Source organism: Bos grunniens, chromosome 14, assembly GCF_055505025.1.
Source record: "Bos grunniens cultivar Pamir isolate PY7600 chromosome 14, Bosgru_T2T1.0, whole genome shotgun sequence".
NCBI classification, from domain to species: domain Eukaryota; kingdom Metazoa; phylum Chordata; class Mammalia; order Artiodactyla; family Bovidae; genus Bos; species Bos grunniens.
The window spans coordinates 27,102,970-27,116,741 of NC_141178.1; the positions used below are offsets into that span (position 1 = coordinate 27,102,970).

A 13,772-nucleotide genomic window follows, 5' to 3' on the forward strand; every position below is an offset into this window, starting at 1 on the left:
GTGATCACACCATTGTGGTTACCTGGGAGAATTATCATGAAGATAAGTTATCATGAAGAATCTCTTTTGTATAGTTCTTCTGTGTATTCTTGCCACCTCTTCTTAATATCTTCTACTTCTGTTAGGACCATACCATTTCTGTCCTTTATTGTGCCCATCTTTGCATGAAATGTTCCTTGTTATCTCTAATTTTCTTGTAGAGATCTCTAGTCTTTCCCATTCTATTGTTTTCCTCTATTTCTTTGCATATTTATTTCTATTTATATTTATTTAGCATACTCTGACTCTGGACTTTTTCTAAGCTTGAGACAATTTTATTTTAGAAGCTCTCCTTCTCAGAGCCTTCTGTCCTTTCTTTGCCTAAATGGATTGGTTGCTCTTACTCTACTCAACACTGACCTCACAAGACAGTTCTTACTACTTTATTTATTGAGCCCACTGTTTTCACTATTTCATATGCTTCCCGCTTCTGGTTTATTCTCTCTTCTTGTGGGGCTACATTCTTATTAAGCAAATATTCAAGTTTCTGAGAACTTAAATGCAAGAAAACATATGTATATTCTGCCCTCACCTGATAATTTGTTGAATACAAGTTTCTAGATCAAAAATAACCTTATGACAGAATCTTAAATTTGTTTTGCCATTATTTTTTACTCTCTCATATAGTCGGGGGAAAAAAATCTGACATCAGTGTAACTTTCAGTTCCTTGTGAGTGATTTGGGTTTTTGTCTTTGAAGTTTTTAGGATCATCATTTAATCTTGGTATTCTGAAAGTTCATGACACTCACTAAGCGTGGGTCTTTCAACACTTATTTTCCTGGGCACTAGATGTATCCTTTTGGTCTGAAGACACTTTTCAGTTTTGGAAAATTCTTTCCTTTGATTTTTCCATGGATTCCCACAGCAATGTTTGTCACCACAAGCTTTCCTTTTTTTTTTTTTTTTTAAAACAGATAGGTAGATTGCCACTGTGGGTATTCTATAATATTGGGTATCTTGGTCCCTTTTCTAACCAGGTCTTCTCTCCTACATAAAAGTTTTGACTGGAACTCTAGTGAGGAAATTCAAGATATGTCAGTTGGTATAATACACTTCATTGTGAGCCATCAGAAAACCATTACACAGCTACAAATTGGCTTAAATTCTCAAATGAGAAATATTTTCTTGGAAGCTCAAAAATCTTCACCAGAAAACTTAGTTGTCTCTAGACAATTATTTCTAGTTTTCTTTTTTCCTTCTTAAGACAATAAACGTTTATGCCTTGCAAAAAGCTGTCTGCTTCTGCTCTATGAGCAAGATAGTGAATAGGGAAGCCTATAAATATGGTTGAATTTGTACAGGGATGTGTAATTAATCCCTCTGATTTCAGTCCAATTCACTGTCTTACCCTCCCAATCTGATCCCACAGCCTCAGTGGGGTTCTCTTTTGGTAAACTGGTTCCTATATCTTCAGCAGCAAGCTCATAGTGTATTGGAGTTATGATTTCTCTACCTGTTTCATTATCAACCCTCTTCCAGTTTCTGTTTTGAAATTGAAATTGTTTTGAAATATTTTTAATCTATCTTCCTATTTATATGAGGGTGAGCTTTAGGTTTTTATTATTCATGTGTATAAGCATTTTATGTATGAATTTGTATCATAATCATAGGAAATATGTTTGGTAAATATTTACATTTTTGTTTATACAGTGCTTCATTCAAACAGGATTTAAGATAGAGATTGCTTTACAGGTGTGTGTGCATGTGTGTGTGTGTGTGTGTGTGTATGAATAACAAAAATAATGAAATAAAAATAATTTTAAAAACTTAAACCTAAAATATGGATGTAAAAACCTATATACTCTAGGCAGCACACTGTGAACAGCTGTAGTCAGTAGATTAGCAACCCCTGACCCCCAAACTACAAAGATGTCCACATGTTCATCTCTAGAACTTGTGAATATGTTACACCTCAAGGCAAAGACATTATGATTGCAGATAAAAATAAGGTTATTTAATCAAAGTAAAAAGTGAAAGTGTTAGTTGCTCAGTCGCATCCAGCTCTCTGGGATCCCATGGACTGTTGCAAGGCTCCTCTGTTCATAGAATTCTTCAGGCAAGAATTCTGGGATGGATAGTCATCCCCTTCTCCAGGGGATCTTCCCAACCGAGGGATTGAACCTGGGTCTCCTACATTGCAGGCATATTATTTACCATCTGAGCCACCAGGGAAGCTCAAGATTATCATGGATTATCTGGGTGGCTCCAATGTAATCAAAAGGCCCCCAAAAGTAGAAGAGACAGGCAGAGGAAGAGTCAGTGTCAGAGTAATGCATAAGGAGAAAAACTGCAACACCATTGTATTTTCTAGTCCAAGCTCACTCTGCTCACCACACACAGGATAATAAATCCATGAGATGAGGTGTTGAGGCAAGGAATATGACTGTATTCAGAAAGCTGACTGATGGGGAAATGGCGGACTAATGTCTCAAAATAACCATCTTGTGGGGTTTGGATGCCAGATTCTTGTATAGAAGAGAGACATAAAGGTGAGGACATAAAGTAAAAAGGCCATTAATCTTGCAAATATCTCCCAGAATGGCCAGCTCCAGGAGAGGATATGTTAATATCATCCTTCCTATAGCCATCCACAGGTGGACAGGGTCCCAAACAAAGGCATTTTGGTTTGACATTCTAGCAGAGGGGCAAGGTTCCCCAAGGCAGGCCATTATGTATGGACAGTATCCTTTTAGTGAGCAAAAGCACCAGGAAGCAAAAGGTTAAAGTAAAAGGAACAGATCCAATATGGAGTCAGTTCTTCCCTGTAACAATTGCTGGCTCTGAAGATGGAAAAGACTGAGTCAAGGGAAGCAGGCGACTCCAGAGGCTGGAAAAGTCAAGAAACACATCTTCCCCTACAACCTGATTTTAGACCAATGAGACCCATTTGGGACTTCTGACCTCCAGATCTGTTAAGTTTTTTGTTTAAAACCACAAAGTTTGTGATCATTAATTAGTAATTAATATCCTAATACAGCAATGAATATACCAAGTTAAAGACTCTCTTTAGGATGCCTATTGCAATTAAGATTCTATAGTTCAGAATGGGTAAACCAGCTTAGCAGTATGATTCAAAGGATGTGATCATTAGCCTATCCCTTCCTTCTAGGTGAAGTTCAGTTCAGTTCAGTCGCTCAGTTGTTTCAGCTTCAGCATCAGTCCTTCCAATAAATATTCAGGACTGATTAACTTTAGGATGGACTGGTTGGATCTCCTTGCAGTCCAAGGGACTCTCAAGAGTCTTCTCCAACACCACAGTTCAAAAGCATCAATTCTTTGGTGCTCAGCTTTCTTTATAGTCCAACTCTCACATCCATACATGACTACTGGAAAAACCATAGCCTTGACTAGACGGACCCTTGTTGGCAAAGTAATGTCTTTGCTTTTTAATATGCTGTCTAGGTTGGTCATAACTTTTCACCCAAGGAGTAAGTGTCTTGTAATTTCATGGCTGCAGACTGCAAAATCATCTGCAGTGATTTTGGAGCCCCCAAATATAAAGTCTGACACTGTTTCCCCATCTATTTGCCAAGAAGTGATGGGACCAGATGCCATGATCTTAGTTTTCTGAATGTTGAAGAAGAAGAAGAAGAAGAAGATCAATACATAATAGTTTTATTTTTATGTGATTTTTCAATACAATTCTTCGAGAAATGTAGGAAGTACAACTGCCAAAAGCTTCTCTTTGAACAACATAAAGTGTTTATGGCAATGTTGAATTCTCTTATTTATTTAAAAACACATTCCCTACTCAGCCCATTATATTTGATGTTTGATGATCATGAACTGACTTTAATTTCTAATTTCACATCAGTTTGAAAAGTTGGCATACTTCCTTTCATACTGCTGTCAGATCTGGGGTCAATATTTGTTAACACCAAAGTGAGAACATTTGCTAAGGAACAGATGGCCTACACCATTCCTTTCCTTAATTCCCTACAATGATTCAATTCTTATGAATCATCATTCCAGAGTTCTACCAGGAATGCAGTAAAAACCACTAGTTAAATCCCCACCAGGGAAGTTCTCACATCTCAAAAATCTGACACTGCAACTGTCTCCATGTTGGGCACTTGGCAAATAGGTCAACAGGTGTTCCTGCTTTGTTAGAATGACTCATGGACATCAGGTAAATCAGGGAGCTTAGCTGGCTGCTATATTTGTAAAACAAAGTCTTTGGGTAAGTAAACAAGTACTTTTAGGCCAGGATTCAGCACAAGTTGAAGTGGTACCTTGAGAACTAAAACACATCAAGGGGCATTTAAAAATAAATAATTTAAAAAGGCAAAACTTGGAGAAAACAAAGTAAAAAAAAAAATATATATATATATATATATACACACACACACATGAAAAAAGCATTGCTAGAAGGAAGGTTGTTCAGAAACAGTCTGATAGCAGTTTTTCTTTTCATTGTACCAAACTATAATAACCCGTTTAGGCCTAATTAGTTAGGAATTATCATACAGCTGGGGTCAGTCACTCATCAGATCACTGGGGAAACCATTAAAAAGCATGCATTTGGAAGGAATTCAAAAGCAGTGCTATGGAAACCACAGTGGAAATTATCTAGACAAATCCTACCAAGCATGGGGTGAAATCATGAGCTTCAAAAATCATAAACCAAATGTTACCATTGATTTGAATAGTTTTAATTACTCACTTTTCCAAAGCTTCTGTCTCTGAAGATACGGAATACTGACAACAGTGAAGAAAAAAAGCAAAAAACAGCAATGATTGAGAAATACAGTTGTGCCCAAACTCTATCTGCTTAAAATCTGACAGACGTAAGACATAGGTGACGTAAAACATCATCACCATCACAGTCAGCAAGAAGTATATGCACAAGTTTCCACCGGTGTATGCAAAGCAGATTTAACAAGTAGCTGCTAAAAACTCACTAGAGTTTATACCTCCCTGCCATTTACTGACTGTAGAACTAATGTTTAACTAAGGCAGGCTACTTAACGTCTGTGTTCCAATTTCCTCTTCTGTGAAATAAGAATAGGGTTGTTATGAGAAAAGAGTTAATATGTAAAGTGATAGAATAGTGGCTGGTGTATCGTAGGTAGTATGTATTAGTTATAATTGTCATTACCTTTAAGAAATAGGATTTTGAAATGCCTGTGGCTCCTGTGGCCATTAAGGCCAAGGTATCAACCTGCCATTTAGGTGAATGCATAAGTTTAAGATAGTATTAATAGTCTATCTTCTATTTCAAGAACCCACAGGTTTGGTTGTTTTTGAAGGTCAAATTCTGCCTTAAATCACAAAAAGATTCAAAGAAATTTAAAAGGTTGAATTTTTAACCTCTAAAAATTGATTGAATCAACAATGTGTATCCACAATGTTGTGTTAATCTCTACTATACAGCAAAGTGAGTGTTAGATATAGAGACATACTATTTTCATTAGGGTTTATCACAGGATATTGAATACAATTGCCTATACTATACAGTAGGACCTTGTTGCTTATCCATTCTCTATGTAATATATAGTTTGCATCTACTAATCCCATAATCCAAATCCATCCCCCTGCCCCCCCCGACTCCCCACCTCCTTGGCAACCACAAGACTCTGTCTGTGAGTTGTTTCTATTTTGTAGATCTGTTATTTTGTGTCATATTTTAGAGTTCACATATAAGTGACATCGTATGGTATTTTTTTCTTTTATGACATTTCACTTAGTATGATAATGTCTAGGTCCATCTATATTGCTGTAAATGCATTATTTGATTCTTTTTAATGTCTGAGTAATATTCCATTGTGTATATGCACCACATCTTTATCCATTCATCTGTTGATGGGTTTTTAGGTTGCTTCCATGTCTTGCAGAGGGGGCAATGGCACCCCACTCCAGTACTCTTGCCTGGAAAATCCCATGGACAGAGGAGCCTGGTAGGCTGCAGTCCATGGGGTCGCTTGGAGTCGGACACGACTGAGCGACTTCCCTTTCACTTTTCACCTTCATGCATTGGAGAAGGAAATGGCAACCTACTCCAGTGTTCTTGCCTGGAGAATCCCAGGGATGGGGAAGCCTGGTGGGCTGCCATCTCTGGGGTTGCACAGAGTCGGACACAACTGAAGCGACTTAGCAGCAGCAAAATGTCTTGGCTGTTGTAAATAATACTCCATTGAACATTGGGATACATGTATCTTTTTGAATTATAGTTTTTTGCAGATATATGCCCATGAGTAGAATTGCAGGTCATATGGAAGCTCTAGTTTTTTTTTTGTTTGTTTGTTTTTTTGCAGAAACTCCATGCTGTTTTCCATAGTGGCTATATCAATTTATTGACTATACCAATTTATTAATACATTTCCACTAACAGTGTAGGAGGGTTCCAGAATGTTGCACTTTTAACATGTCCCAAATTTAAAGACAGTGTATTCCCTCTACAACTAGTTCCTAATCCTGAATGCATGGTAAAAGAGAAATTTCTATTCTTCCTTCTTTTCTCCTGTCCCCTAATATGGTCTGTCTGTCCTCTCTTCTTGACTGCCACTGTCATTGTTGTTCAGTCACCCAGTCATGTCTGATTCTTTGCGACCCTGTGACGTGCAGCATGCCAGGATTCCCTGCCCTTCACTATCTCCCGGAGTTTGCTCGAACTCATGTCCATTGAGTCAATGATGCCATTTAACCATCTCATCCCCTTGTTGTTCCCTTCTCCTCCTGCCCTCAGTCTTTCCTAGCATCAGTATCTTTTCCAATGAGATGTCTCTTTACATCAGGTGACCAAAGTATTTGAGTTTCAGCTTCAGCATCAGTTCTTCTAATGAATATTCAGGCTTAATTTCCTTTAGGATTGATTGGTCTCCTTGCTGTCCAGTGGACTCTCAAGTCTTCACCAACACCACAGTTCAAAAGCATTAATTCTTCGGTGCTCAACCTTCTTTATGGTCCAACTCTCACATCCATACATGACTACTGGAAAAACCATAGCTTTGACTATAGGGACCTTTGTCGGCAAAGTAATGTCTCTGCTTTTTAATACTCTAAGTTTATCATAGTTTTTCTTCCAAAGAGCAAGTGTCTTAATTTCATGGCTGCAGTCACTGTCCACAGGAATTTTGGAGCTCAAGAAAATATGGTCTGTCACTGTTTCCATTGTTTCCCCATTCATTTCTCATTACTCTAACTCAATTTCTCATGAACTTTTGCAATTATAATGGCTTTCTTGCCATTCTCAGGCCTCTAATTTCTCTGTTGTCTATATACTTTTACAGATGAAGTATACAGATATACTTTTCAGCACTACTTTAATCTCACTACTGTTGAAGTTCAATTGCTGAGTCATCTGTGACCCCTTGGACTGCAGCATGCCCAGCTCCTCTATCTTTCACTATCTCTCGGAGTTTGCTCAAATTCACATCCACTCAGTTGGTGATGCTACTCACTACTTCCCAGCCCAGACTTCCTGTAGTTCCCTTTACAATTCCCTGCAGGCAGTAGGACTGCATGGTGGGAACAGAGGTTCTGCTTAGCAACATTTGTTTCCTTTCTGTGAGCTCCAGTAGTTAATTACAGGGGGAAAAAAATCTCATTAAACACCCAATATCAAATTATCAAAATCATCTCTTATCTATTGTGCAGTTAAGTCCCCTACATACAGACCTTCAAGTTGTGAATTTTCAAACATGCAAATGTGTTCCATCAGTGTCAGCTGTGAGTGGAATTGCAGCTTGCCCTCCATCTTCAATTGCTGACGATCCTTCAGCTCTACCTCCTCCCACATCCCTTCCCTTCTTCAGTCAGTATCTCTTCTTGCCTGTTCACTCGATCCCAGGCCCTGTATGCCAACTGTTGTACTGTACTACCTGTTTCTCAAGGTACCGTACTGAAGATTCAAAATGCTTTTTTGTGTGTTTGTTTTTTAATGTATTACTTATGTGAAAAGTATTATAAACCAACCTATTACAGTACAGTACTATATAGCAGAAAGTGAAGAGGAACTAAAAAGCCTCTTGATGAAAGTGAAAGAGGACAGTGAAAAAGCTGACTTAAAGCTCAACATTCAGAAAACAAAGATCATGGCATATGGTCCCATCACTTCATGGGAAATAGATGGGGAAACAGTGTCAGACTTTATTTCTTTGGGCTCCAAAATCACTGCAGATGGTGACTGCAGCCATGAAATTAAAAGACACTTACTCCTTGGAAGAAAAGTTATGACCAACCTAGACAGCATATTAAAAAGCAGAGACATTACTTTGCCAACAAAGGTCCATCTAGTCAAGGCTATGGTTTTTCCTGTGGTCATGTATGGATGTGAGAGTTGGACTGTGAAGAAAGCTGAGCACCGAAGAATTGATGCTTTTGAACTGTGGTGTTGGAGAAGACTCTTGAGAGTCCCTTGGACTGCAAGGAGATCCAACCAGTCCATTCTGAAGGAGATCAGCCCTGGGTGTTCTTTGGAATGAATGATGCTAAAGCCGAGACTCCAGTACTTTGGCCACCTCATGCAAAGAGTTGACTCATTGGAAAAGACTCTTGATGCTGGGAGGAATTGGGGGCAGGAGGAGAAGGGGACGACAGAGGGATAGGATGGCTGGATGGCATCACCGACTCGATGGACGTGAGTTTGAGTGAACTCTGGGAGATGGTGATGGACAGGGAGGCCTGGCGTGCTGTGATTCATGGGGTTGCAAAGAGTCAGACATGACTAAGCGACTGAACTGACTGACTGTATAGCTGATTGTGTTAGTTTAGCACTTAGGCTAACTTTGTTGGACTTATAAACAAATTGAACATACAAACAAAGGAATGTGCTCTTGGCATGGCACTTATTTGTATGAAAGTGACTTACTGTATATTCTTTAAGATATTATAAGACCTTTTGAGGAAACTAGCATGCATTGAAAACCAGACACTCAACATATAGCCCTCACCACATTATTCTCCCCATTGTGCAGAGTATGTATTGGGGAATACCTAAAAAAATAAAATAAAAACCTGACTCACTGAATCAAGTTCAAAACTTCATGAAGATCTATGTTTACATTTTAATCATTCTTCAGTTCAATTCAGTTCAGTCGCTCAGTCGTGTCCGACTCTTTGCGACCCCATGAATCGCAGCATGCCAGGTCTTCCTGTCCATCACCATCTCCCAGAGTTCACTCAGACCCACGTCCATCGAGTCAGTGATGCCATCCAGCCATCTCATCCTGTCGTCCTCTTCTCCTCCTGCCCCCAATCCCTCTCAGCATCAGAGTCTTTTCCAATGAGTCAACTCTTTGCATGAGGTGGCCAAAGTACTGGAGTTTCAGCTTTAGCACCATTCTTTCCAAAGAAATCCTAGGGCTGACTTCCTTCAGAATGGACTGGTTGGATCTCCTTGCAGTCCAAGGGACTCTCAAGAGTCTTCTCCAACACCACAGTTCAAAAGCATCAATTCTTTGGTGCTCAGCTTTCTTCACAGTCCAACTCTCACATCCATATATGACCACTGGAAAAACCATAGCCTTGACTAGACAGACCTCTGTTGGCAATGTCTCTGCTTTTCAATATGCTATCTAAGTTGGTCATAATTTCCTTCCAAGGAGTAAGCGTCTTTTAATTTCATGGCTGCAGTCACCATCTGCAATGATTTTTGGAGCCCCAAAAAATAAAGTCTGACACTGTTTCCACTGTTTCCACTGTTTCCCCATCTATTTCCCATGAAGTGATGGGTCCACATGCCATGATCTTCGTTTTCTGAATATTGAGTTTTAAGCCAGTTTTTTCACTCTCATCTTTCACCTTCATCAAGAGGCTTTTGAGTTCCTCTTCACTTTCTGCCATAAGGGTGGTGTCATCTGCATATCTGAGGTGATTGATATTTCTCCCGGCAATCTTGATTCCAGCTTGTGCTTCTTCCAGCCCAGCGTTTCTCATGATGTACTCTGCATATAAGTTAAATAAAAAGGGTGACAATATACAGCCTTGACATACTCCTTTCCCCATCTGGAACCAGTCTGTTGTTCCATGTCCAGTTCTAACTGGTGCTTCCTGACCTGCATACAGATTTCTCAAGAGGCAGGTCAGGTGGTCTGGTATTCCGATCTCTTTCAGAATTTTCCACAGTTTCTTGTGATCCACACAGTCAGAGGCTTTGGCATAGTCAATAAAGCAGAAATAGATGTTTTTCTGGAACTCTCTTGCTTTTTTGATGATCCAGCAGATGTTGGCAGTTTGGTCTCTGGTTCCTCTGCCTTTTCTAAAACCAGCTTGAACATCTGAAAGTTCACAGTTCATGTATTGCTGAAGCCTGGCTTGGAGAATTTTGAGCATTACTTTACTAGCATGTGAGATGAGTGCAATTGTGTGGTAGTTTGAGCATTCTTCGGCATTGCCTTTCTTTGGGATTGGAATGAAAACTGACCTTTTCCAGTCCTGTGGCCACGGCTGAGTTTTCCAAACTTTGCTGGCCTATTGAGTGCAACACTTTCACAGCATCCTTTCAGGATTTGAAATATCTCAACTGGAATTCCATCACCTCCACTAGCTTTGTTCGTAGTGATGCTTCCTAAGGCCCACTTGACTTCACATTCCAGGATATCTGGCTCTAGGTGAGTGATCACACCATCGTGATTATCTTGGTCGTGAAGATCTTTTTTGTACAGATCTTTTTTTTAAATCATTCTTAGCACCTACCAAAATTACCTGAAAACCTATAGTTGCAGCACAAGAACTATTTGGTAAATGAACTAATGTACCTGAAGCTTGCTGAAACCTGGGAAATAACTCTCTTTGGAAAATCTTTTTCTTCCTACAATAATACCTATGGTGCTGAACTCAGCCCTTTGAGCCATTATCACTGATGGATACAGACATAGATATTTTCGTAATTATACAAAACAAAATTATCTTAAAGTTTCCTCCCACATGTAGTGTAAAATAAAGCTGACTCGGTAATTATGACATCAGGCCCTTTTGTCACCAACCTTGTCTTTCAAACAGTTTTCCTGTACTCTGCTCAGATGTCAAGCACCTCTCATTATCTGAGACCTTCACCTTCTGTTATAGGAGTGTTCGTTTTTCACAGTGGTTTTGACATGGGATGTTTGTTTGTTTGTTTGTTTTTAATTTTATTTTATTTTTAAACTTTAAATAATTGTATTAGTTTTGCCAAATATCAAAATGAATCCACCATAGGTATACATGTGTTCCCCATCCTGAACCCTCCTGTTTTGATTAAAAAAAAAATTGCCTTTATTAACAGAAGTATAAACCAGTTAAGTCTTTATGTATTAAGGAGATCAGCTTAATACACCAACAGTCAAATGCATTCTCTTAGTTTTTCTATTGGTGCGGATAGAGTTTTCTATTAGATATTGGGTGTCTCCTGGCAGGTGTTCAGCAGATGAGTACCTGAGTGAAGGGAGGAAACTTTGCTGAGACTGTGGCTGACACTGGGAGGTAAGGGTTGGAGAGAGACAGACAGACAGACACGGAAATGAGGAGGAAGAGGAGAAGGAAAGAGGAAAGTAGGTAGAGTGAGGAAGAAAAAATTGGAAGTTCTAGATCATGAGACAGAGAAGGCAATGGCACCCCACTCCAGTACTCTTGCCTGGAAATCCCATGGACGGAGGAGCCTGGTAGGGTGCAGTCCATGGGGTCGCTAAGAGTCAGACACGACTGAGCGACTTCACTTTCACTTTCACGCATTGGAGAAGGAAATGGCAACCCACTCCAGAGTTCTTGCCTGAAGAATCCCAGGGACGGGGGAGCCTGGTAGGCTGCTGTCTATGGGGTCACACAGAGTCGGACATGACTGAAGCGACTTAGCAGCAACAGCAGCAGCAGATCACGAGAAACATACCTTACATATATTTGTGATATTTCTTCTGGGCCCTCTGCAATGATTTTCAATTAGACTCTGGACATGTAAGCAATGGTAGTTTTCACTATTACCAAAAATGTATAAAAAATAAACTTAAATAAAGATGTTATTTTTAAACTATAACATGTTCAGAAAAAAAATTTACATATCAAAGTTTCCTCTAACAACAAAATCATTTAGATGGGCCATGTATCTTGGCAGTCTTAAAGTCAAGAGATAGGTTTTCTTTTTAGGATGAAGGGTTTAGTACTTGGATTTTGCAGACTCCAATCCTAAACCAGAAATATAGTGTTTTTTTGTGTGGTTTTCACAGACTCTGCATGTTATCAAGAACAAAAATGCTCATAGGTTTAAGTCATTTCTTATGGCTTCACTAGTTTAAGATAGAACATTAATATCAGTAGAATGTAACAAAGACACTAAAATAAAGAGGGTGCTCTCACCCAAATAATCCTCATAATATTCAGGAACAGCATTCCAGATGAGAGTTTTGGCAAGAGCTCACCACTTTATCTAACCATTTCCCCCTCAATAAAATTACAGGAACAACTTGATTTTATCAATTTCCCTAACCAAAAGTTTCAAATTTTTTGAAAACTAAAATACTTCAACAAGTTGAAGGTGAAAATATCAATACAGTTTTAAAAACTCGTAGATATTTAGCACAGAAGATGGCTCCAGACTTTTTCTTGTGTTATTGTTTCTGTGACAGTTTGCATTGAGATATGACACTATTTATTTAAAATATGCAAGTCAATGATTTTACTGTAGTCACAGAGTTGTGCAGTCACCCCAATTAATTTTTCTTTTTATTTATTTGCCCTGCCACACAGCATGTAGGATCTTAGTTCCCAGACCAGACTAGAGATTGAACCACACCCCTGCATGGAAATTGTGGAGTCTTAACCACTGGACTGCCAGAGAAGTCCCTCCCACCAATCAACTTTAAAGCATTTTCATCATCCCCTGCCTCTGCCCAACATGTATGCTGCTGCTGCTAAGTTGCTTCAGTCGTGCCCGACTCTGTGCAACCCCATAAACGGCAGCCCACCAGGCTCCCCCATCCCAATTACTCCGTTTCTCCCCAGCCCTTGACCACCACTAATCTCCTTTATCTCTGTAGATCTGCCTATTCACAGAAATGAAATTACACATGTATAGCCTATTGCAACTGGTTTTCTTCACTTATTGTAAGGTTTATACATATTATTGGTATGTATCAGTACTTCATTCTTTTTATGGTTGAATAGTATTTTTTTGTGCAGATATATCGCATATTATTTATCCATCCATCCATTTGGGTTGTTTATACTTTTTGGCTATTATGAATGATGCTGCTGTGAACATTAGTATACAAGTTTTTATTTCTCTTGGGTATATATCTAGGCATGGGATTGCTGGGTCATATGATAACTCTATGTTTAACCTTTTGAGGAGCTGTTAGACTATTTTCCAAAGCAGCTTACATATTGTTCAGTTCTTGATTTCTCTTATTTTTCTTTCTCACATTTGATTCTACTGGGTTTCTGAAGCACCAGTAATGAACCTCCCAGCAGAATGTATTACATCAACATTATAAAAGAATATGCTTCATGCTTTTATTACCTTGTACCTATAGTAAGATACCCTCACCCTTCTCTTTTGTTCCTCTGGTAAATTGGTATATTTGTAGACAGAAAAAATACTGAATACCTATTTGTTCTTTAGTAAAAGATCTGAGAATAGTTTCCTTGAAAGTTCTTTGTTTTGTGATTTCAGTGACTGAATTAATGTTGCATGCTGAACTACATTTTTCTTAAAAAAAAAAAAAAAAGGCAATGTTTGTTTTAATGTTTTAAGAATATACTCAGTCTTCTTAATATTCACCTGGTACCATTATTCCAGGAGTAAGAAATCTATTTTGGCAAA

General features: G+C 38.8%; 1 long non-coding RNA gene across 1 annotated transcript in view; it reads left to right on the forward strand.

The window, feature by feature from the left end:
- The window catches only part of LOC147359222 (uncharacterized), a 99,862-nt gene extending 86,826 nt beyond the window's left edge, over nt 1-13,036 (forward strand). Inside the window, exon 3 of the long non-coding RNA XR_015140190.1 lies at nt 12,698-13,036. This is a non-coding gene — a long non-coding RNA (uncharacterized LOC147359222). The remainder of the gene's footprint in view (nt 1-12,697) is intronic.
- Nucleotides 13,037-13,772: the final 736 nt, after the last annotated feature.